The sequence below is a fragment of the Protopterus annectens genome, chromosome 8.part0, assembly GCF_019279795.1.
Source record: "Protopterus annectens isolate FY-2018-M chromosome 8.part0, PAN1.0, whole genome shotgun sequence".
Lineage (NCBI taxonomy): Eukaryota > Metazoa > Chordata > Ceratodontiformes > Protopteridae > Protopterus > Protopterus annectens.
The window spans coordinates 115,662,049-115,688,252 of record NC_056741.1 but is presented as its reverse complement, the minus strand read 5'-3'; the positions used below and the strand labels follow the sequence as shown (position 1 = coordinate 115,688,252).

At 43.4% G+C, this 26,204-nt stretch overlaps 1 protein-coding gene across 1 annotated transcript in view; it reads left to right on the top strand.

Moving 5' to 3' along the window:
• LOC122808154 (CD209 antigen-like protein C) overlaps window positions 1-26,204 on the top strand; it is a 1,908,152-nt gene that overhangs the window by 1,079,269 nt on the left and 802,679 nt on the right. The gene's annotated exons all lie outside the window — the stretch shown is intronic.

Below are 26,204 nucleotides of genomic sequence, written 5' to 3'. Positions count from 1 at the left end.
ATCTACTCCTGATATGTGTTGTATGTTAGTGAGTTCTTTGTATATATCTTCATCTTCATTCTCTTCATATGTGTTTTCAACTCTTATACTCGTCTCATTCTTCTGTTTCTTGTTGAATATGTATTCTTTAAAGGTGGGTAAAACCTGCCCCCTTGAAAATTTGTGTCTCCTTCCATATCCCTGTATTCATGGTGTCCATCCCTATCATGACTGTTTTTGAGCCAAATGTAGGCCCTGTGGTTTTCATACTGATCAATGTCTCTAACTATCTTTTTCTCCTTTCTTTCGTAAATAGCTGAAGCTTTTCTATTAGCATCTACAAACTGTTTGTCATACAATTCACTCCATTCATGGAACATTTGATTATTAATAATTTCCTCATTTAACTTGTCTGCATCTGATATAGCACATGCTAATTTGACATCATTTTTCTGCATCAATAACTTAATGTACTCAAAACCAAAACTGTCAAACAGTTTATTGAAATCCACAATGTTAGCATGATTTAAATCCTGTCCCATCGGTATTTTGAAAAACCTGATACCTTTGGGTACAATTTTTAAAGCCAAACATTTACTGAAATATGCATTCTCTATTTTTAAGTTTTTAATTGCTGTTAGTTTCTTACCCAATGCATATATCATATCTCTATTACAGTCTTTAGTCATATATTTTTTACCAACCATTTGCTTTGCACTGCTATATCCAACATCATGTTTGTTATGTTTTTCAAAGTCCACATTTTCATTTAGAAAATGGTCTAAATGACCAACTATTTCTTCATTGTTAATTTTGTCCAAAGTTACTGTTTTTAGTTGGTTAAAGTTTCCTTCTTTGGGTAGATTGGGGCTAAAATTTAGTTCAGTACCTTTGTCAATGCTCGCGTACTTCCTTGGAATGGCAGCGTATGTTTTTGCTGGTAACTGGCGTTTCGGTCTCGCCCCCAAGCGTTCTGCTTCTTCGTGGACATGAAAAAAGCTGAAATCAAAGGTAAAGTCATCTGGTGATGATTTGCTGTTGTTAATGTCTGCGTTGTCACTTAAACCTCCTTCCTGCAAAGAGTGTGTATCACAATCAGTCCGGTTCCCCTGGCCATTGGGGATCTCCATCTGAGTGCTAATATTGCTATTAGCAGCAGCCGATGCTGCTCTTCTCGCTACATGTACTCCATCTTCTCCGTTGGAATAAAGCCTCTGCTTTTCCTTTTTACCAGTGTCACCGTTGGACCCGGTGACTGACAGTGAACGCCCGACGAGTTCGAGCAAGCGGGACACTTCCTCCTTCAAGGCAGTAACATCAGAACATAGTTGAGTGATAGCTTCATTGTCCAATGAAGCCTGAGACCCTACGTCATTCTCCATATCAGATGCCGACTTCAAAATACTCACTGGCAACAACAGAAGGTAAAGATTTGTCTGATGCTGAATAAATGTACGTCTGGATCCCAACTCGGACAAAAAGTTTATTCACACACAAAATAGACACACATTAAGCGCTTTCATCTGTCAAGCAGACTTCCTCAGAATAGTATAAACTGTTACTGCTTTTCTTAAATACTCAGTTTTGGCGCCAACTTGCTACCATAAATTAAGCATTTAAACACATATGCACCTATTTTCTAAAAATAGGTTAACATAATCATATTATGCATTTTGTTCTATCAATCTGTTATAAAATCAGCATTACAAAAGTATATCATAATGTAAAAAATATTAAATAACTAAATACAACTGTATAAATTCATAGCCACCCCCCCCCCCATGTGTTCAAAAATATTTTTAAAGGGCAATGCATTAGGGCAGCTCGTATGTCATCCACCAGGGAAATAATGTTGAAAGAAATTGAACATATTAAATCCATGTTCATTATTAAAGGATACCCAGTCAACCTCTTGACGGATACTGTCAAATATGTTGTAAGTGAATGGGGTAAAAATACAAATCCCTGTTGGGGAATTATGACTATGGAAAATCAATACCTGTCAAAAACCCAGGGGAAGAACCAAGTCGAAGAGTTTGTGTATTAGTGTATTGTCCCACAATATACTATATTGAAAACTTCATAAAAGACAGATGGAATCAGATTATTCGGAATGATGAATGACGTTTCCCAAAATTGTATATAAAACCGGGTTTAACATAAAGAGATTACTGGAAGCTAAAGGCATTTGCAAAAAAGGAAATACATCTAGCACGAAAAAATGTGGTGCATGTAATCAATGCAAATATATTAATGAGGAAAGAGGATGTAAATTGGCAAACGCCAATAGAACATATGTATATAGTAGACAGGGCAATTGCAATACAAAATTTGTGGTCTATTTAGCAACGTGTGTAGCATGCAATGCATACTATATTGGGAAAACAGAAAGAGTATTTAAACGAAGAATTTATGAACATTTATATGGTATTAGAAATCATGACAATAAGAATGCATTATATAGACACATTATGCATAATAATGATGATCATTATTTTAAAAATTAATATCATTGATACAGTACAACAAACTCCTTACAGGGGCAATATTAAAGCCCAGTTGGCTATGAAAGAGAGTAGATGGCAAATATTTTTAGACGCCACTACCTTTCCAGGTATCAATGATTTTATTAGTATTAAACCATATCTTATTTTGTCCAAATAGTATTTAGACTCAAGCTTACAAGTGAACATTAAGAGACATTTTGAAGTATTTTATTTAATGGCACTTGGATGTTATTCAATAGCACTTTAATTTTTAACTTTTACATTCTCACAGTTATATATGGTCATATTCCACCTTACATATCTATACGTCCATATTTCACTCTAACATTCATGCATTCACTCATATATTAATATTAATACACTCAATACCATGGAATTATTTTATTAGCAAATCTACATCATTATACTACCATTTTATTAGTAAATATACTACCATTGATTATTTTAAATCATTTTTATAGAATTTAAATAATTTTAACATTTTTTATATCTAAAGGATTTTTAAATGAAAATATATGAAATTATACACTCATCTATGAATTTATACAGTTGTATTTAGTTATTTAATATTTTTTACATTATGATATACTTTTGTAATGCTGATTTTATAACAGATTGATAGAACAATATGCATAATATGATTATGTTAACCTATTTTTAGAAAATAGGTGCATATGTGTTTAAATGCTTAATTTATGGTAGCAAGTTGGCGCCAAAAGTGAGCATTTAAGAAAAGCAGTAATAGTTTATACTATTCTGAGGAAGTCTGCTTGACAGATGAAAGCGCTTAATGTGTGTGTATTTTGTGTGTGAATAAACTTTTTGTCCGAGTTGGGATCCAGACGTACATTTATTCAGCATCAGACAAATCTTTACATTCTGTTGTTGCCAGTGATCATTCAAAAACAATGTACAATATATACAAACATAATTGCGTATGGTCTATTTTGTACATAATAGTAGAGAAAAATATCATAGAAGATCACTTGCTAAATGCAGCTATAGGAGAGGCAGGTCACATGCTAGAGGCAGCAATAGGTAAAGCAAATGATTTTAAAGGTATATAGTATACGCAGAAGTAAAAAAAGGTCAGTGACCAAACAACAGATGAGGAAACAGAGAGTACAAACAGAAGACTGTTAGCATAGTTTAAGGAAGCACAGAAACCATTATGATAGTATGAATAAGTAGCAGAGAGAAGTGGAAGAGGTAGGTAGCAAAGTTGTAAGGAGGGAAGAAAAGTAATGGCTGACATTGTAGAAGAAAGAGAAAAAAGTATGTCAAGCAGTGTGATTACATAGGCAGGACCAGAATTTATAAAGGCTTTCCTTCAGGGTAGTTGTAAAGGATGTAGGGTTAGTGATAGATCTGATAATTAGGGATAGTTTATTCCAGGCATTAGCTACAGAGTAACTGTAGAGGAGTTTATCAATATTTTGTTAGGGTTATAGACTTGCAATAGGAGCTGTTCAGAGCTACGGAGTGCATGGTTTGGAGTGTAAGGTTGGATAACAGAAGAGAGAGAAGGGCAAGAAGAAGGTTCATGTAGGATAGAGTGTACCAAAAGAAGTTGGGGTAGTAGAATTTGGTGCTGAAATTCCAACCAATGTAGGCTCTTTACAGCAATACAGTGGTAGGTACTATAAGGTTGGTAAGAGTCTTGAGGCATTTTTAAGGAATTTTTTATGCCTGTAAAGCAGACCGATCTTTTGATGTGTTTTTTTAATGCATTGATGAGTGTGGAGATCGAATTTTAGTTTATCGTCAATAAGAACACCTAGAGGTTTAGTGTGATGTTCAGTGGAGATGATAGTGTTGTTGACTGAGGAGACAGCAAAGGTGGCTTTGTGATGATGGAGATTTGTAGGGAGAAATAGAAAAAGTTTGGTTTTCTTTGGGATAAGTAATGGTTGGAAATAAGCCATCTTTCGACTGCGTGAACAGACTCTTGGGTGAGGGAATGGAGGTGAGTGATGTTGGAGCAGGAGATGATAGTAGAGTCATCAACATATTGGACAACAGTAGAGAGTGGGCGGGCAAGGGGAGTACCTTGGTTGTACCCCTGTTTCAACAGGAAGAAAGGGAGAGAAACTGGCTTGCCATTTTACTGCCTGGAGTCTACTGGCGAGGTAGCTTGAGAATCAAGATAGTGTAAAGTCAGAGAGGTTTAGTGAAGTTAGTATGGACAGAAGTAATCTATGGGAGACTGTATCGAAGGCTTTAGAGAGGTCAAGAAACAAGCAATAGACTAACTTTTTGTTGTCATGAGAATTTGCAGTAGTATCTATGAAGGATGTGAGAGTAGTAGCAATACTATGTTTTGGGCAAAAGCCACACGGTGTTGGCGTGAGAAGATTTTCTTGTATAATGTGCTCAAGACGCTGTTTGTGAATGTATTTTTCTAGAATTTTAGACATGGGAGATAAGATGGCAAATGGCCTGAAGTTAGAGGGGTTGGTTTAGTTTCGATCTTTTTTGCAAGGGAATGACATAAAACTTTTTCCATATATTAGGCATGGTGTTTTCTGTAATGGATCTACTGAGTAATATAGAGATGGGGAAAGCAATAAAGTTGCAGCAATTTTTAGGAATTGTGGAGGTAGATTATCAACTGATGGAGAGAAAATGTAAGTTTACTCAGAAGAGATTTAATATAGGCTGTAGGGATGGGTTGGAGAGAATATATGGGAAATGTAGCAGGTGCAGAGGGTGTGGGATAGGTAATATTGTCATTCTTGGTAAGGTTGAGGATAGTGCCAACGAAGAACATATTTAGGAAAGTAGCAGTATCAGTAGCAGTGCTATTGGGGCAGGGTTAGAGGATGATGGGTTCCCAGGATGCAGCAGCTTAATAACTGAGAGCCAGAACATTTGGGGGCTGGAGTGGGGTTGTTGAGTGTTTTATGGAAGAAGTTTTGTTTGTCAAGGGTTACCTTTTTTTTTAGTTAAGTTATGGAGCTTTCTATAGGTTTGAAGATAAGAGAAGGATTTAGGTCTTTTCTATTTTTTCCATGTACTATCTCTTTTATTCATGAGGGTTTAGGTGGCTTGTGTTAGCCAGGGGGCATAAAGTGTTTTTATTCTTAATTTCCTAATGGGGGCCAGGGAGTTAAGTGTGTCAAGAAAGGAATTGTTGAAAGCCAGAACAGCTTCCACTAGGGGAAGTTTGTGGAGGAAGGACCAGTTAATTGAAGATAGCTGGTGGTTGAAAGTTTCTGGGTCAGTATTGGAGAGGTTATGGCATTCTTTGTATTGCTGGGGAGAGTATCTAAGTATGTAGGTGGGATGATGATTACTTAGGGAATCAGGTAGTGTAGAGGAGTTGTGACAGAGACTGGGATTACAGGAGAGGACCCAGTCTAAAGTAGAGCCATGATTGGTCCGTTTTTAAGGTGAGTATGGGTAGTGATATGTTGGGAGAATCCAAAGAGGTTAATGGAGGTGCTAGACGGAGGAATCAGTGTCAAGAGCATTCCAGTCGATGTTGACATCACCTAATATAATGTTTTCATAAGAGATAGTTTGTGAGATCCAAGAAAGAAAGAGCTCAAGAGTAGGGGATGTTGTTGCCTCGGGGAATGTAAATGGAGATGATAGATAATTATTTGAGGGTGTTTAGTTGACAGTTAGCAATGAGAATTTCAGCTGGATGTTAGTCAGAGGTAGAGATTGAAAGAGGTTGAAGAGTGAGCCAGTTAGAGTATGGAATGGTGTCTTAAGACGATCATGGAGGAAGATGTTATGACCTGGTGGAAGTGCTTTGCTGTCAGGTACATGAGGGTTAAGCCAGGTTTCAGAGAGGCAGAGGATGTCAGGGGTGTGTAAGGAGATCCAGCCATGGAGAGAGGAGATTTTGTTTATGATGCTTTGAATGTTCATAGACAGAATGGACAGGTTTTTGGTGGGTGAACATGCTTGAGTATGAGACAAGGAATAAGCAGTAGAGGATTGGTGATAAGAAGGAAGAGAAGAGCTAGGATTAGGCCCTGGGTTGAGATGTGTGCCACCTGACCGTAATAAATTTAAGACAAGTAAGGAGAGTATGTTTGTAGTATTTTTTTTGTTTTCATTTTAAGGGGGAATTTAGGCAGGGAGAATATCTTAATTTTGTGTAAGGTAGTATAAGAATGAGAAAATAGGGATGGGGCTATAGGAAAGGTGTAGTTGGTTGAGAATGTGAATGAGGGGTAGGTAGAAGTAGGTGTACACTTTCTAGGTGGGAGGGTGTATTGATAAGAGGTTGTGGTGCAGGTGAGGAAGACAGTGCAAGTGGAGAAGATAAGAAGTAAGATGCTGTAGAAAGGAGTATTTAAGGCACACATAGTATTACAAAGGCTATGGGCTTGTGTAGGTACTAAGGTAAGTAATTAAGACTAGTAGTAGGGGTTATGAGATAAAGTCTCAAGTGGGATGGATTAATTAGAATTATGAAGGAAGTGTCCATTGATTGGAGGGTGATGGAGGAAGTGCCTGTTGATTGGAGGGTGATGGAGGATGTGTCTGTTGATTGGAGGGTGATGCAGGAAGTTTGGAGGGGAAGGGGTGGTGGTCTAAGTGTACAGAGTATAAATAAATGAAAGTGGGGGTGAGTGGGAATGGGAGTAGGGTAGGGGAGTGGAATGAGCCTGAGTGCAGCATGGGCGAACAGAGCAGGTTGGACCAGGTCTCAAAACTAAATTATGTGTTTTTATGCCACACTCTTTTGAGGTCGCTTGCTGGGATAGTTTGTAGCTCAATAATTTATAGATAGTGTGTTTGGGCAATGCAGTTTTGTGAGGAATTTATTGTTTTGGCTTTTTATTATACATCTATCTGTATCTGTATTATGAGGAATTTATTGTTTTGGCTTTTTATTATACATCTATCTGTATCTGTATTGATAGATATAGGTAGGTAGGTATATATATATATATATATATATATATATATATATATGTATACATATTTGGTTATTTATTTACTATAGCAATAATCCATGACTCTGTGTCGGTGTATAAGGATTTACCCACGGTTGGTGTAGATGATCACAAGGACAAAGCCTGAGTTTTTAAACAAAGCCATCCGTGGGATAATCCTGAAATTTCCACATACAGGCATGAGTTATTGCTATTATACAATGGCATTATTTAATAAAGAAGTTGTTTACCTTTCTTAAGTAATATCATTGTATAATGACACTTTAGTGTTCTTCCACTTCAGTACACTGCAACAGAAGGGAATGAATTATTTCTCTGTCTCTCCTTACCATCAGTGTTCATATAACATTTTAAGAGAAGAACAGGATTTGGCATCATACAGTTTCAGAGTATGTATGAAATTGTAATGTCTTGCATTACTGACAAAATTCCTATTGATTTAACAGAAAATAAAAAAAAAATGTGGTACAGGACCAGAAAATGAGGGAAAAATGGGGCATTCTGTAAAAAGATTAGGCAGTTGACAGGTATGATTATGGATAGGGTGAGCGATCATAGTACCGTTAATCAAAAGTCTCAGCTGTCCAGACTTTTGCAGAATGTCCCTTATATTGCTTATTTTTCTGCCCTGTCCAACATAAAATGCTTCATTAATAAAGTAAAACAGTATATCCTGATAGAAAGCCAGACTTTCTTTCTTTGGGGATTTACTTGATTTACAGTGAGCACATTTATTAAGTGTGTAATTAGCATGCACAGTTTTGAATACTAATGGCCACTTACTCTATATACTCACCCACTTATATATTATGCTATCTTTCAGGAAATCAGTCTGAGTGCTGCCCAGAAGATTGGAAGATATTTGATCATAGCTGTTACTACTTTTCATCAATGAAGTATAACTGGTCTGAGGCTGAGGAACAGTGTGAAAAAAATCAGTCTACTTTAGTGATGATCAAAAGTAGTAAGGAACAGGTGAGAAGAACAAGATTTGTTACAAGATTAACAACTCCTTTTACGATTTGCATCAGTCATTCTGTGCATGCTATTATCATTTAATGTCAAGCAGAGGGGCTATTTTCATGCTTTGATTAAAAAGAAATGAATAGAAGTGTTCGGAGCAGCTAAGGGGGTGGGGAACTGGTTCATATTACTGGCACAGGGCACTGGTTGATCCAGCTACCCTTCTGCTCTTTAGGACCAATCATTTTTGCATATAAACTTCATGGTTGCACCAGTGTTACTAATGTACTGTAATCATCCTCACTGCCTCCCCAAATTGTCATCTGCACACTAAGTGCCTTGCAAGCAAACCTAATGACCACCACCTATCCAACAAAAGCAGAAAATAACTCAAAGCAACACCATATGTCTAACACATAGGTGCAGCCCACAATTGCTGTATAAGCCAACCCACTACAGACTGCCCATTCTCCAAACCTTTTCTGGGATCACTGCCAACTGTGCCCCTTCCTCCTGCACGATGGCTCAAAATCTGCAGAACTGAAACCAATAAAAACTATCAGTCACTGACTTAAGATTCTTAGGTATATATTTAGCAGACATAGACAAATTAATACTCAAACACACACAAAAAAAAAATTTCCTAAGCAAAACCTGAAGAGAAACGGACTATACCAACTTCCTATCCAAAGCCTGTACTACCACCTTATCGTCATAATGTAAAACATGGAAAATAACTTTTTTTGTTTGACAAGAACTCCTTCCATGCTATGATTGTTGCCCAGATTAGTATTAACTCTAAAATGTAACATCCTTCCTTACTTCTTCTGGCTACCCTGTAGGCCAGCTGGCCACAAATAATGTCCTTGAAAGTAATCTCTCTTCCTGAACACTCCAGCTGTATCAGTATACAGCTGCAGACTGTCAGAAGACACCCCTTTAAAATGTTCTAAGAACACCATCCAAATACTAAGATCTTCCTTAATCATTCTACTGACTCACTTCATGCTGCTTTTTTCTACTACGTCTCAGTAAGTTAGGCACAAACCTACTAAAAGCCCTACCTACCAATATGGCCCTGTACAAAAAGTTCTTCAAGCCTAAAAGTACCAACTCAGCACAGATCCTCGTGGTGGCCTGCAGAGTGATCCAAGCAGCAGAGAGCTAAAAGAGTGACTTTCTACCAGATATAAGTATTTTTTGTGGCTTTCCCACTGTTATTAAGCTAGCGACTGCATTTCGCCTATTTTACTGCTACTTTAAGTGATTTCTGCATTTTACACTGTTTATTGCACTTTAAGTTACTAATTGTTGCAAATTGTTTCTGTAGGCTACACACTAAAGTGCGCTAGCCGATTTAAAGCATTTATAGCATTTACTGTCTGTTTTTCTCCTTGTCTCTGTAAAAAAACAAAAAAAAATCTCTTGTTTTCCCGCCTTACTGAACTAGAGTAGTCCAGTTTCAGAGTTGCTGATCCCTGTGCTTTGTTTTTAGTTCCTGTTACTGATCCATTGCCTTATTAGGAGGGAGAGAAGTTTCTTTGCTTACCAGTGGGAGTGGGAAGCACTGAGCGGCCTTTTTGTCCGATTTGGTGAAGTTTCAGCCAGAAACTAGTAGTCCATTGGTCGTTTTGGGCCAATTCCTAGCTCCTTTCAGCCCCTGCTATAAAACACGCTAAACGCGTGTTTTCCAGCTTGTACCAACTCAGCACAGATCCTCGTGGCGGCCTGCAGAGTGATCCAAGCAGCAGAGAGCTAAAAGAGTGACTTTCTACCAGATATAAGTATTTTTGTGGCTTTCCCACTGTTATTAAGCTAGCGACTGCATTTCGCCTGTTTTACTGCTACTTTAAGTGATTTCTGCATTTTACACTGTTTATTGCACTTTAAGTTACTAATTGTTTCTGTAGGCTACACACTAAAGTGCGCTAGCCGATTTACAGCATTTATAGCATTTACTGTCTGTTTTTTTCCTTGTCTCTGTAAAAAAACAAAAAAAAAAAAAGCAAAGAAATCTCTTGTTTTCCCGCCTTACTGAACTAGAGTAGTCCAGTTTCAGAGTTGCTGATCCCTGGGCTTTGTTTTTAGTTCCTGTTACTGATCCATTGCCTTATTAGGAAGGAGGGAAGTTTCTTTGCTTACCAGTGGGAGTGGGAAGCACTGAGAGGCCTTTTTGTCCGAATTGATGAAGTTTCAGCCAGAAACTAGTAGTCCATTGGTTGTTTTGGGCCAATTCCTAGCTCCTTTCAGACCCCTGCTATAAAACACGCTAAACGCACGATGTTAAGTTGTCTATCTCGCCTTCATTCTTGCTGGATGGGTTCGGAGCCGACCTCGGCTCCGACTCGGCCACTCTAAAAGCTCGAGAGTTGGTTCCACCGGCTCGAGGCTCCCCTTATATCCCACAATGCTAGGCGAGAGTTACCTCAGATCTCGTTTGCCGCTACAGCTATCGAGGTGTTGGTTTTCTACCGGTTCTTGGTAAGTGACTTTTATTGTGTAAATTAGTCTATTTAAACCCCTTTAATTTAATATTTTACTCTTTTCCATTAGTTTAGAGAAATTTTTATCCCCTTCCAAAAAAATTCCTGTTTTTTTCCCTCAAGAACTTTAGGCTCTTCCCTTGGGCCTTCAGGCCTTTTCTTCTTTCCCTAGTGGAGTGTGTGCATTATTTCTTATTTTAAAAACCTAGTTAGTGTTTTTATTATAATTTAAACTTGACAGGGTGTAATTAGTGTGTTTGTGTGTGTGTTTGATTACACCTTCAGTAATGTCTAAGGAAGCAAAGGTCTCCGGATTCAAGAAGTGTGATGCGTGCTGTCAGAAAATGTCTCTGACAGACGCTCACACTTCTTGTGTCTACTGTCTGGGACCTTTGCACCTGCAGGACTCCTGTGCTGTGTGCCATGGCTTCAGCCCCAGGGTCCTGCAGGAAAGAAAAAATAAATTGATCTTAAGAGGCTTGCTCTAGCCAGAGGATTCCCTTTCTGTTTCTACAGGGAAGCCCTCTAAGGCATCTAGGTCTTCGGCTCCGACAACTGAGCTGAGACCTAAGGTTTCTAAACCTCTGCCTACATCGGCTCCGGCTGGAGCCGATGAGTCTCAGTCCACAGTTTCTGTGGTTCCTCGCCCGCCGGAGCCGAGGTATTAGAGTTCTGTCGGCTCCGACCAGACCTTCGAGCCGACAACTAGGAAGAGGTCCAGGTCACCATCTCTTGGCTCCGTTCATTCGCCCAGGATCTCCCTGCTGTCTGAACGGAGCCAAAGATCTCACTCCTCTAGGTCATCGAGGCTGTCAGATCATGACCTTCAGAGGGTAGTGAGTCGACTTCTTAAGTCCGAGGCACTGGCCCAGATGCTTCAGAGCCCGACTCATCAGTCGATGCCTGCCCGTCCATCAATATATTCCTCCTTCGACTCTCTTGAGCTCGGAGCCGGGTCGCGTCGGAACCGAGACTGTGTTAGCGCCGGAGCCGATACATTTGTCTTCGGCTCGTCGGCTCCGATTTCTTCCTTTGAAGAATCTCGCGCGGACTTCCTCGGCTCGAGGGGTGAGTGGCATCGGACCCTTGTCCGACCCCTCTCCTCTCGGTGCTTCGGCTGGTGAGTTCGGCTCCGACATCGCCTCGAGCCATCTCTGTCGGTGCCGAGGGAGGTTCTTAGCTTCTCGGGCGGGACCTCTGGCTTTGCCTGACAGGGGTGCATTCGAGGTCATGCGGAGTGTGTTAGAGCCTGGCTCTACTCCACAGTCGGCTCCGTCCGCCCCTCCCTCACGGTGCCTCAGGTCAAGTCGACTCACTCCCTCATCCCGGACCGCAGAGAGCCAGCTCCTCAGGAACCCCTGTGGGGATTTCATCCTCTTCCGAGGCCTCTCCTGATTTGGCAGAAGAGCCCCTCGAAGAGGAAGTGTAAGAGGAAACACATTGACTCACCTGAGTCCATCACGCCTGACACAGATTTGGATGATTCTGAGGGTTCCCCGTTCCCCTTCTGAAGATGTCTCATTTGCAGACATACTAGAGATCCTGAAACAGAGGGAAATTGGCCAGCCCTTAACCCTTCGGAGGATGAATCTGTGTACCTTGAGGCGTTTGGCTCTCGCCCTTCCACCTCCTGGGTGTCTCCCCCCTTTGACCCCCTCATGCAGGTGGTTGCTAAGAAGGCGTGGACGGCTCCTGATTCAGTGGACCCCACTCCCAGGAGACCCTCCAAGTTCATAACGGCACCAGCAGACAAACAGTTCTTATCAAAAGGAGTTTCTGTGGATGCTATGGTGGTAGCTGCTGCCACTAAGAAGGAGCTAGCTGATCCTTCAGTACCTGTCCATCCACCTAACAAGGAATCTAGGTCCATGGACAGGTACGGAAGCGGATGTTCTCGCCAGCTGACATTTACTATGCTCGCTGAACTACCTATGCCACTTTACTCGTCTTCAAAGGGACTTGATCAAGGAAGTGAGTGAAATGTTAAAGGACCCTACAGCTGCAGGTTTTCAAGATAAGATGAATACGCAGCTGGCTACCCTAACTCCATAACCAACTCCTCCATGCGCCTTCTCTTACGCTGCTGATGGAGCGAGTAGAGCCAGGGACAGGTGTGGCCTTACGTAGGCATGCCTGGATGCGGCTATGTAATTCGCGGACCCCTTCAAGACGTCTTTCACTAACTCCCGTTTGATGGATCATCTCTTTGGTCCTCAAGTGAAAGAAACCTTGACTAGGTGCGAAACTGATGGCAAGACCCTTTCTGCCGCCGGAGTCCGTTTTCTACTCCTTCTAGGCCTTACCCCAAAGGCCAGAAAGGTGGAAAGATGTGGTTCCGTAAACAATCTCAAGGGACTTCATGATGCACAGAGTCGTTTCGCCAGAGGCAGAGGCGGAATAACAATGGTAGACGCCGCCCTAGGGGCAGGGGGTCCGCAGAACCAGGGCAATCGAAGCCTTCCTGACAAGCCCTTTCAGCATCCCTGAGGTGTTGCCCGACTGCCCATCTTCGGAGGCAGTTGGGGAAGATTGTCACTGTACCCAGAAGCCTGGCTATCCCTGACTCAAGACAAATGGGTACAGTCCATCATTTCAAGGCTATTCTATCCCCTTTCTTCGCATTCCAAATCAATCAAAAATCCCTTCCAGATGTTCCACCGCTCAAAGGGATCTAGCGGTTTTGGAGATTTCAAAACTGCTTACAAAAGAGCAATTCAGCCAGTTCCAGCAGACCAGCAAGGATCCGGAATCTACTCAAGGTTCTTTTAGTTCCAAAGAAAACAGGGGACTGGAGACCAATTTTGGATCTCAGTATCTTGAACAAATCAGTCAAGAAAACAAGATTTCGGATGGTCACGCTACAATCCATCCTTCCCCTTTTGGGCAAAGGAAACTGGATGTGCTCTATAGACCTTCAGGATGCGTACTATCACATAAAAATGAACAGACGCCCAGAAGATTCCTCCGCTTCAGGCTGGGAACCAGTCATTTTCAGTTCAGGGCCCTGCCCTTTGGTCTCACCACTGCCCCCGGTGTTTACCAAATGCATGGCAGTGGTAGCTTCTCACCTGAGACGACAAGGATTCCAGGTGTTTCCATATTTGGACGACTGGCTCCTCACAGCTCCCACCAAGCATCTCCTTCTGATGGCCAGGGATTACACTTTTCGCATTTGTCAAAAGTTAGGCATTTCAATAAATTGCGAAAAGTCTGTTTTGTCGCCTTGTCGTACTATTACTTTCTTAGGCAAATCTAGACACAGTAGACATGTCTCATAGACTAACACATCAGAGAATAACAGACATTCACAAACTGGTCTCACTCCTTTTCAACAACAACAGAATCAAAGCCAGATTAGTTCTGAAAGTGTTGGGAATTATGGCGGCCATACCCCTGCTTCCATTAGCCAGATTCCATATGCGAATCCTTCAATGGATGCTCTTTACTCAATGGTCATACCAGGAACTTCCAATGTCTCACACCATTATGATCACGCGTGCAAAAATCATCTCATGTGGTGGATGTCTTCCCCTCAGCTTTTGTTGGGAAGACCCTTTGTTCCACCCCCTCCGGTTGCTACTCTGACAACGGATGCCTCCCTGATCGGGTGGGGGGGGCATTATCAGGGCAGGACGGTCCAGGGCACATGGCAACCAAACGAATGCCACTTGCACATAAATGTTCTGGAGATGAGAGCAGTGCTTTTAGCGTTGCAAGCCCTTCAAGACTCTCTTCCCTTGGGAACGATTGCAATCCAGACAGACAATATGTCTGTAGTGTGGTACATCAACAAACAAGGTGGAACCAGGTCATACCCCCTGTGTCGAGAAGCACTCAGACTGTGGCAATGGGCGATTTCTTCTCAGCGGTTTCTGATAGCAACGCACATCCCGGGGAAGTCCAATCATATTATGGACAAGTTGAGCAGAGCAATCCTCATGCCTCACGAGTGGTCTCTGAAAGACTCTGTGGTGAGAGAAATTTTCCTCAAGTGGGGTCAGCCTTGCTGCGATCTTTTTGCTACTCCCCAAAACAGCAAGTTCAGAGAATATTTCACTCTATTCCCTTTACCAGGCCAACCCAGCAGAGACGCTCTAGTCCAAGTTTGGCCCCGGGGACTTCTGTATGCATTTCCTCCCTTCCCACTAATCTCTCAAGTGATACAGAAAGCTTTCGCTCAGAAGGCCTCATTGATCCTCATTGCTCCTTACTGGCCTCGACAGGTATGGTTCCCCTTTCTACATCAATTTTTTGAGCGACCGTGGAATCTGGACCTAGTTCCAGATCTTTTGATCCATCAGTCGGGTCAGCTTCATCGCTCCCTCCCCTCTCTGAACCTCACTGCTTGGTTCCTCCAGCTCCAACCTTAGCCAGGCTTCCTCAATTATCTCACTCTGTTCGAGATATTTTGATAGCTTCCCATAAATCTTCCACTGAAGATTTATTTGAGTAAGTGGAAACGCTTCACATATTGGGCTCAAGAAAAGGACATAGATCCTTTCACTGCTTCCATCCAATTAGTCCTTGATTTTCTAGCTGAACTCTTCCATGCAGGTTCATCTCCTCTACTCTTAAAGTTCAATTGGCAGCTATTTCTAACTTTCATGTGGGTATTTCTGAATCTGCCTTAATGTCCCACAAGCTTTGCAAAGCCTTTTTGAAAGGAGTTTTTCTTCTCAGACCTCCTATAAGAAATCCTCCTTCTCCTTGGGACCTAAATTTAGTACTTGCTTCTTTGATTCTTCCCCCTTTCGAACCTGCAGTCTCCTGTTCTTTAAAATTGCTATCACGGAAGACTCTTTTTCTGGTAGCTATTACTTCAGCTAGGAGAGTTTCAGAGCTTCAAGCACTCAGCTGTCGACCTCCTTATCTATTGTTTCATAAGGACAGAGTATCCTTACGAACTAACCCATCCTTTTTGCCTAAGGTGGTCTCGTCAAATCTAAACCAAAGCATTGACCTCCCTGTCTTTTTCCAGAATATTCCAATAGGTCTGAACAAAAATTACACTGCCTGGATGTTCATCGTCAATTGAGGTACTACTTGGATAGAACAAAACAATTCAGAAAATCTGATCAGCTGTTTGTCTCCTATGCGGAAAGCAGAAAGGGACTTTCAGTTTCAAAGGTATCATTATCCAGATGGCTAACATCTTTGATTTCCCTTGTATATGAAATTAGACACCAAAACTGCCTAATAAACCTAAAGCCCATTCCACCAGAGCTTTGGCTACTTCTTTAGCCTTCAAGACAGACTGCCTATTGACACCATTTGTGCAGCGGCTACTTGGGCTACTCCTCACACTTTTATTTCTCATTATAAGTTGGACTTAGCTTCTAGGCATAGAGCTAATTTTGGTTCCACTGTTCTCAGGAGTCTGTTCCGTTAGGCCACCGGGACAAGGTGCTAGGGACCTTGCGTCCCATCCAGCAAGAATGAAGGCGAGATAGACAACAACATATAGAAGTTATGTTCTTACCATAACGCTCCATGTTAGTTGTCTTCTTCTCTTCTTCTTGCCCCACCCTCCTTCCCCGGCCTGGACAGACCTAGAGGAGTTGTGATTGTGACCTCTCTTTCTACCACCTCTTTCTTAGGCATATGCTATTGTGCATATTTCCCGGTTCAGGATGTAGGTCACTCTTCTTTCTTCCTGTTAGAGGTGGACTCTGTTTAAAGATGTTCTTTACTTTTATAAGCTGGGGTTAGCTTACAAACGAGATCTGAGGTAACTCTCGCCTAGCATTGTGGGATATAAGGGGAGCCTCGAGCTGGTGGAACCAACTCTCGAGCTTTTAGAGTGGCGAGTCGGGCGAGGTCGGCTCCGAACCCATCCAGCAAGAAGAAGGCGAGAAGAAGACAACTAACATGGAACGTTATGGTAAGAACATAACTTCTATTTTTCCAGCTTGTACCAACTCAGCACAGATCCTCGTGGTGGCCTGCAGAGTGATCCAAGCAGCAGAGAGCTAAAAGAGTGACTTTCTACCAGATATAGTATTTTTTGTGGCATTCCCACTGTTATTAAGCTAGCGACTGCATTTCGCCTGTTTTACTGCTACTTTAAGTGATTTCTGCATTTTACACTGTTTATTGCACTTTAAGTTACTAATTGTTGCAAATTGTTTCTGTAGGCTACACACTAAAGTGCGCTAGCCGATTTACAGCATTTATAGCATTTACTGTCTGTTTTTTTCCTTGTCTCTGTAAAAAAACAAAAAAACAAAACAAAAAAATCTCTTGTTTTCCCGCCTTACTGAACTAGAGTAGTCCAGTTTCAGAGTTGCTGATCCCTGGGCTTTGTTTTTAATTCCTGTTACTGATCCATTGCCTTATTAGGAAGGAGGGAAGTTTCTTTGCTTACCAGTAGGAGTGGGAAGCATTGAGCAGCCTTTCTGTCCGATTTGGTGAAGTTTCAGCCAGAAACTAGTAGTCCACTTGTCGTTTTGGGCCAGTTCCTAGCTCCTTTCAGCCCCCTGCTATAAAACACACTAAACACGCATTTTCCAGCTTGTACCAACTCAGCACAGATCCTCGTGGTGGCCTGCAGAGTGATTCAAGCAGCAGAGAGCTAAAAGAGTGACTTTCTACCAGATATAAGTATTTTTTGTGGCTTTCCCACTGTTATTAAGCTAGCGACTGCATTTCGCCTGTTTTACTGCTACTTTAAGTGATTTCTGCATTTTACACTGTTTATTGCACTTTAAGTTACTAATTGTTGCAAATTGTTTCTGTAGGCTATACACTAAAGTGCGCTAGCCGATTTACAGCATTTATAGCATTTACTGTCTGTTTTTTTCCTTGTCTCTGTAATAAAACAAAAAATCTCTTGTTTTCCCGCCTTACTGAACTAGAGTAGTCCAGTTTCAGAGTTGCTGATCCCTGGGCTTTGTTTTTAGTTCCTGTTACTGATCCATTGCCTTATTAGGAAGGAGGGAAGTTTCTTTGCTTACCAGTGGGAGTGGGAAGCACTGAGCAGCCTTTTTGTCCGATTTGGTGAAGTTTCAGCCAGAAACTAGTAGTCCATTGGTCGTTTTGGGCCAATTCCTAGCTCCTTTCAGCCCCCTGCTATAAGACACGCTAAACGCGTGATGTTAAGTTGCCAATCTCGCCTTCATTCTTGCTTGATGGGTTCGGAGCCGATCCCTGCCCGACTCGGCACTTGCTAAGCTCGAGAGTCACTTTTACCAGCTCGAGGCAGCCCCATATCCCATGATGCAAGGCGGTAAGTACCCAGATCTCGTTTGCCGCTTCGCTTATGAGGTCCTCCTTTTACCAGCTCCTGGTAAGTGATTCACTTTTTGAATATTTAAGCCCCTTTTTCTAAAAAAACCTTTAATTATTAGTTATTAGTTAATTTTTTACTTTTTGTGACAGAAAATCCCTGTCTTTTCTAATTTATTTTAGTCAAACTTTACCCTTCCCATCCCCTCCCTGTTAGGGTGTGTGTGTTTGTTTATAGAAATACCTTTTGGTATTTTATTTAAGTTAATTTTTTGACTGGTGTGTGTGTGTGTGTTTCTGTAAGCACCATGTCAAAGGAGAGGGTCTCAGGTTTTAAGAAGTGTGACTCGTGCTGTCAGAAGATGTCTCTGACAGACGGTCACACTTCTTGCCTGTATTGCCTGGGGCCTCTTCACCTGCAGGACTCCTGTGCTATTTGTCATTCCTTCAGCCAGAGAGTCCTGCAGGAAAGACGCAATAAACTGATCTTAGGGGCCTTCTGCCGGAGGGCCTCCGCTAAGTCGGCTCCATCTAAATCAGTTAAATATTCCAAGGCCCAGGCTTCTGTGTCTAAGCCTGCTCCTCGGCCCGACTTCGTTCCGAGTCGAGATCGGCTCCGGCTGGAGCCGATTCTGGCTTAAAGCCTTCGCACCGATGGCTATCGGTGCCGATCTGTATCGACACTTCGCGTCGGCTCCGATCGGTTCCGACACCCATGTGGCACAGGCATCGGTGTCGGCCCGATCGCTCTGACACCGTTACTTTGGTGGCTGTATCCGCTCTGGCTGGAGCCGATACATCGAGGCTTCCTGTCGGCTCTGAGAAGTCGGCTCCGACAGGATCTATAGTATCGGCTCCGGTGGGTCATTCCCGGGAGAGATCGAGGTCTCCTTCCTTCGGGCCGCTACTTCGCCCGGCTTCACCTCTTCTATCGGAACGGAGCCATCGGAGCCGATCTTCAAGGTCATCCAGACTGTCAGATCATGACCTAGAGAGAGTGGTCAGTAGATTACTTAAGTCACAGGTACTGGCCCAAATGTTACACAGTCCGTCTCAACAGATGACTGTTGGTCCACACCCCGTTACAGTTCCTCCTTCAACTCTACCCCAGAGCTTGGAGTTGGAGTCTTCGGGAATGGTTACTGCTACGGCTGGAGGCGGATACCCCTTCTGTTCCTTCAGCCTCTACTCTTATCTCCTCTTGAGACCTTCCTTAGAGGGATTCGTGGTCGGGCTTCCATGGTCTCCTCCGAGGGGGTGAGTGGCATCGACCCTTGTCCGAGCCGCTCTTCCCTTGAGCCTCGGCCTTGGTGAGCTCGGCTCCGACATCTGCCTCGGAGACTTCCCTTCGGTGGTTCCTGGAGTTCCTAGCTCTTGAGCGGGTTCTCTCGGACCTGCCTGGGAGGGGAGCATTCGAGGTGATGAAGAGTGTACTGGCCACTGGTATCAGTCAGCAGTCTGTTCCGTAGCTCCTCCCTCTATAGTACCTGTTGACATCTCTGCCACTTCTCTTGCTACAGGACCTAGAGATCCTCCGCCTCAGGTTTCCCCATTGAATTTCCCCTCTTCCGAGGATTCTCCTGATGTTTCGGGAGATCCTCCTAGGAAGAGGACTTGTAAGAGGAAGCATGTAGACTCCCGAAGTCTGTCACTTGGATACTGACTTTGATGAGTCAGAGGGATCCCCTAGATCCCCTCTGAGGATGTCTCCTTCTCAGACATCCTAGAACTCCTGAAACAGAGGAAACTGGCCCACCAACAATCCCTCTGAGGATGAGTCAGTATACCTAGAGGCGTTTGGATCTCGGCCCTCCACCTCCTGGGTGTCTCCGCCTTTCGACCCCTTATGCAGGTTATTGCATGAAGGCGTGGGCAGCTCCTGACTCTGTAGAGCCAGTCCCTAGGAGGCCTTCAAAATTTATCACTGCCCCGAGTGACAAACAATTCCTTACTAAGGGTGTCCCCGCTGATGCCATGGTGGTGGCTGCCACCAAAAAGGAACTTGCAGATCCTTCCGTGCCGTCCATCCTCCTAATAAGGACTCTAGGACCATGGATAGGTACGGTGGCGGATGTTTTCCTCAGCGACCTTTGCTATGCGTTAAGCTGAATTACCTATGTCACTTCACCAGACTCCAGAGGGATATCCTTAAGGAGCTGGGTGAAGTAGTTCAGGATCCTACAGCTGCAGGGGCTCAAGAAAAAATTGCTTCGCAGCTAGGAACCCTCAATTCCATTGCAAACTCCTCCATGCGGCTAATATCTTATGCTGCGGATGGGCAGTAGAGCCGCAGGTACAGGTGTGGCTCTTAGACGCCAAGCCTGGATGCGGCTATGTGATTTTGCGGATCCCTTTAAGGCGTCCTTCACAAACTCTCCCTTTGATGGGTCAGCTTTGTTTGGCCCTCAGGTGAAGGAAACCTTGACCAGGTGCGAACAGGACGGCAAGACTCTTTCTGCTGTTGGAGTCCGTTTTTCCACCCCTTCTAGACCTTATCCCAAAGGACAGAAAGGTGGGAAAATGTGGTTCCGTAAATCCCAAGGAGTCACGCCGGATTCACGTGGTCAGTTTACCCCTAGAGGCAGAGGGGGTAACAACAACAGACGCCGCTCTAGAGGCAGAGGGGGTCCGAAGAACCAGGGAAACAGGGAGCCTCTCTCTGATAAGCCCTTTCAGCATCCCTGAGGTGTTGCCCGGCTGTCCCTCCTTGGAGGCAGTCGGGGGAAGATTATCACTGTACCCAGAAGCCTGGCATTCCCTCACTCAAGACAGATGGGTACAGTCGATCATATCCAAGGGTTACATAATTCCTTTCGAGGAAAGTCCCATCCCCTCAAGTTCCCTTCCAGATGTACCACCCGGTCTAAGGGAGATTGCAGAGTCAGAAATCTCAAAACTACTGCAAAAAAGAGCCATTCAGCCAGTTACAATAGACCATTCAGAGCCCGGAATCTACTCAAGGTTCTTTTTGCAGAGTGATCCAAGCAGCAGAGAGCTAAAAGAGTGACTTTCTACCAGATATAAGTATTTTTTGTGGCCTTCCCACTGTTATTAACCTAGCGACTGCATTTTGCTTGTTTTACTGCTACTTTAAGTGATTTCTGCATTTTACACTGTTTACTGCACTTTAAGTTACTAATTGTTGCAAATTGTTTCTGTAGGCTACACACTAAAGTGCGCTAGCCGATTTAAAGCATTTATAGCATTTACTGTCTGTTTTTCTCCTTGTCTCTGTAAAAAAACAAAAAAAAAAAAAAAAAAAAATCTCTTGTTTTCCCGCCTTACTGAACTAGAGTAGTCCAGTTTCAGAGTTGCTGATCCCTGGGCTTTGTTTTTAGTTCCTGTTACTGATCCATTGCCTTATTAGGAAGGAGGGAAGTTTCTTTGCTTACCAGTGGGAGTGGGAAGCACTGAGCGGCATTTTTGTCCGATTTGGTGAAGTTTCAGCCAGAAACTAGTAGTCCATTGGTCGTTTTGGGCCAATTCCTAGCTCCCTTCAGCCCCTTGCTATAAAACACGCTAAACGCGCGTTAGCGCAGAGTTGCCACTGTTGCACACAAGAGCAGCGGTGGTTAAACAAGGTTAAACTATTCGGGCCATCTAAATTCCACTCTTCAAATTTTCCTTTAGAACTACCTTCCTCGAGCTGTACTGCTTATCTAACCAGTATATCCTATAACTGAAATGTTCATCTCTACTTGATTCCCAAGTAGACTATTCTCTATCTGTAAAGCTTAGCACTTACTCCTACAGTACTTGCACCTTGATAAAGCACTCTTATTATAGATAGCACCCCACCAGCCTAAAACCCACTTCCCCCGGAGTCCTTTGAAAGTCTCTTTATCTACTACTTCTAGTATGTCGAGGGATCAGTTGCTAGTGTCCTCTCCAGCTCAACTGGTGAACCTGGGAATATTGAGGCAATGTTACAATTGCCTCATGTACACAGACAATCCTCTCCTTCTCCCACAAAACACAAATACATGCGAGATGCAACTATACGGCCAAACTGGAGGCTGAGCTCTCTCAACATAGGACTGGCAAGACCAGACAGGAGGAGAAGGTTACCACACACAATACATACCCAGTCACACATGGTACCATCACAACTTCAAATCATACACATACTCACACAAAGGCATACTCGAGGCTCTGATCAAAAATTTACCAAAACAGCAGAGGCCACCAAAGCAGACACCCAAACAACTATCACCTCACGACCCAACACATGCAACACATAGACCACACAGTCAGAGTGTCAAACAGTCACAGCCCTTAAGGCCAAACAAAATGCCAGACACACTTGTCATTGGTGATTCCATAGTCAGACACACTGACGTCCCGCTCACCAGACTGAGTAAGGAGAAGGTCACAGTAAGCTGCCTGTCGGGCGCTAGAATCCGCCACATAACGCAAGCACTCAGGTCTCTCAACAGCAGGTACAAGTACGACTCAGTCATTGTCCACGCTGGTGTCAACGACCTGAGACGCACTCTCCTTGGACTACATGAAAAGGGACATCGAGGAGCTCTCTGATTATGTAGCCCAGGCAGGTATGACCCTGACCTTGAGCAGTATCCTACCTTCACCTAGAATGATGCCACAATACAGTGATAAGATGATCAGCTTTAATAATTGGCTTGGTGTCATTCAAAGGGGATCCAATGTCTGTCTGCCTGGGATGACATGCTGGACAAGCCACGCTGCTTCAAGGGACGGCTTGCACCTGTCACGCCTGGGCTTCCGGATATTGGCAAAGGCTCTTGCCACCCCCATAGTGGCTTTTTAGGGAAGGCTCAAATTCTAAACCTACCAGCCTAGAACACCAAAAAGGAAAAAACTAAGGGTAATGCTGCTCAATGCCAGAAGTCTCAATCTCAAGATGCACTCGAGGCCCTTCTCAATATGGAGAACATCGATGTCTGTGCTGTGACAGAAACCTGGTTCAAGGCTCCTGAGAGCACCCCAGCACTAACAGGTTTCACCTCATATCATGCCCGCCCCAAAATCCGGACAACACCAAGAAGGAGGGGGTGTCCATATTCATAAGGGACACCCACACCTCAAGGTTGGTGGCAACGCATCGATGCATCGGAGACCATCCAGGTGCAATTAACCATAGGCAAGACTGCTCTGCAATTTGTAGCATGTTACAGGCCACCTCTCAAACTCAGGAACCTCACATGGCCTTCCTGAAAACATTGAGGGATAAATGTATCTCCAAACACCATCATACTAGGTGACTTCAACTACCCTAATATAGACTGGGAACACTACTCAAGACCGAACACTCTAACCCAAAGATTCCTGGAGTTCATAAACTCAAATGCCATGGAACAACTAGTCACCATCCCCACAAGAGGAGAAAACATACTTGATCTCATCATCACGAACATGGGATCAAAATGTTCAACACGGAAGTATACCCTCACTGGTGAGATCAGATCATAAACTAATCTCGCTGGAGGTCCTCATCCCGCCCACCTGAAACAAAAAAAGACCACAGTGAAAAACTTCAAAGCCGATTTCACACTTCTAAAAACTAGTGTGGTCTCCTTTAAGGCCCCTGAGCCAGTGGTAAACATTACTCAAACCGCTGAATCACTTACAAATGCCTTCTACCAGCACCTACAGGACTGCATGGATCAGGCAATCCCAAACAAAACTAAGACTCTCTGTACCAAAGGCAAGCGTCCAGTCTGGTGGACCCCAGCCATAAACAAGCTCTACAACAAAAGGAGGAAGCTACTACAAGATAGAGCAAAATCCTTGAAAGGTAAGACACCTTTGATCATTATAAGTAAAAAACTAAGAGCTCTCATAAAATCATCCAAGGCAAATTTTGAGAGAAAAATCGCCAAGGACTCTAAAGACAATCATAAGGCCTTCTTTAGCTATGTTAGAAACCTAGGAGGAAACTCCCAGATATGCTCAGAATTAGTTCAAAATGATGTGAAAATTACTGAACCTACACACATTGCCAACATACTGGCTGACAGGTTCAGTGCAAACTTCTCCCCCCCGTCGCCGCCAAAAGGAGAGATATCTATTCCAGAGGATTGTAGCCCCCCAAACATCTCCAACGCCCAGGTGAGAACTGCCCTCACTAAGGCAAAAAACACAGCATCCATGGGACCGGATGGTGTCCCCGGCTGTGTGCTTCACGAACTCAATGAGGAATTAAACCCACAGTTAGGACAGCTGTTTAATCTTAGCCTTACCTCAGGATACGTACCCAAGGAGTGGAGCACGGCGACTGTGGTCCCACTTCATAAGGGCGGTGCCTACACAGACCCCGGAAATTACCGCCCCATTAGCTTGACAAGCCTTATCTGCAAAGCCATGGAGAGGATCATAATGGAACTCATAAATGAAGACATAGGGAACTTGCAGACTTTGGATCCAACCCAGTTTGGCTTTGTCAAAGGCAGATCCTGCCTCTTAAACTTGGTTGACTTTTTCGAGACAGTCACCAAGGCCATTGATGAGGGAAAGGCAGTCCATACAGCCTACCTCGACCTGGCAAAGGCCTTCGACACAATACCCCACTCAGGTATCATCGAAAAACTCATCAGCTTGAATGTAAACCCATACATCACAAGATGGGTTGCAAACTGGCTAAGTGACAGAACCCACAGGGTCAGAGTTGCTGGAGCCATGTCAGACTCAAAGCCTGTCACAAGTGGTGTCCCACAGGGCTCAGTCCTGGGTCCACTTGTTCGGCATCTACTTTTCTGAAGTACAAGCAAACACAGGAGGGTTATGGCTGACAAAGTTTGCAGATGACTGCAAACTGGGCGCCATAGTCGAAACACATCTGACACAGATATCCTCCAGAAGGGCCTCACAGAAACGGATAACTGGTGCCAGAGCCATGGCCTGAAGTTAAACGCCAAAAATGCATAGTCATACCCTTCGGGAAAAACAAGGTTACCCCTAGCTACCATATAGGTGGCAATCCACTGAGCACAGAAAAAGTCATCAGGGATCTGGGGACCCAGGTTGACAGTAGCCTTCGCTTGACACTCATGTTGCTAAAGTAGTTAGGAAAACCTTCTATATCGCCCACCTGATCATGAAGGGATTCACATCTAGATCAAGGGAGGTCATCGTCCCCCTGTACTCATCACTCATTAGACCTATGATTGAGTACAATGCCCGTTCGGATTGTATCTGACCAGACACCTGCTGCAGCTTGAAAGGCCCCAAAAGTTCCTCACCAAAAGGATAAAGGGTCTCAAAAATATGTCTTATGCTGCCCGACTGAAAGAACTCCAGCTCTATTCAGTCTCATACCGCTTGCTCAGAGGTGACCTGTGCCTGACATATAAGGCCATGTCAAACCCAGATTTGATGAATATGTTTCACCTCAAAAAATCTAGATCCCTCAGAACCACAAGGGCGGGAGACTTAAACCTTGACACAGTTATAAATAGAATGTGCTGGAGGGACAGATTCATCACCCAGAGACTCCCTATGCTGTGGAACAAAATCCCGGTACATGTGAGGCAGAGCACCTCTCTGGCCTTGTTCAAGAGGAATCTTGACCAATGGATGGGAGATTGCAGATATACCCCAGGGATTACTTCAGTGTCACTGCTTGACAGAGGCACAGCAAAATGATAGGCATAGTTTTTATTCAAACTAAAGGGGTGGCGAAAGCCACATAACTATGGGCTAGGCTTATAAATGCCCTTGGGCAGATAGCCTAGTATGAACCTATGAACCTATTGCTTCCTTAACTCTGACCTTAGCACCACCTAGCTAGCTCTCAAACTTCCCTCTCAACATTTCCAGCTTATCGTGTGACAATCTAAACAAGCCATTCTCTTCAACCACCACCAAACCCAAATAAACAATAACCTCATCTGGATCTTCTTGCCTATTCTTAGCTAAAGGTATACCTAATCTCTCACATATCGAACAAAGTTGCTCAATGCAACAGATAACCCTTTTTCACCAGTGTGCATAAGCAGAAAATCAGCCATGTAATACATTGCTGTCCCCATATAATTGCCCTGTTTGTGTATCCACTACAGTGCCAAACCAAATGTCTCAAAGATAGTGTATACCACTGCACAACCCATAGACATCGTTGTCAAAGTAAAACATCCCTTTCAAGGTCATCCCCA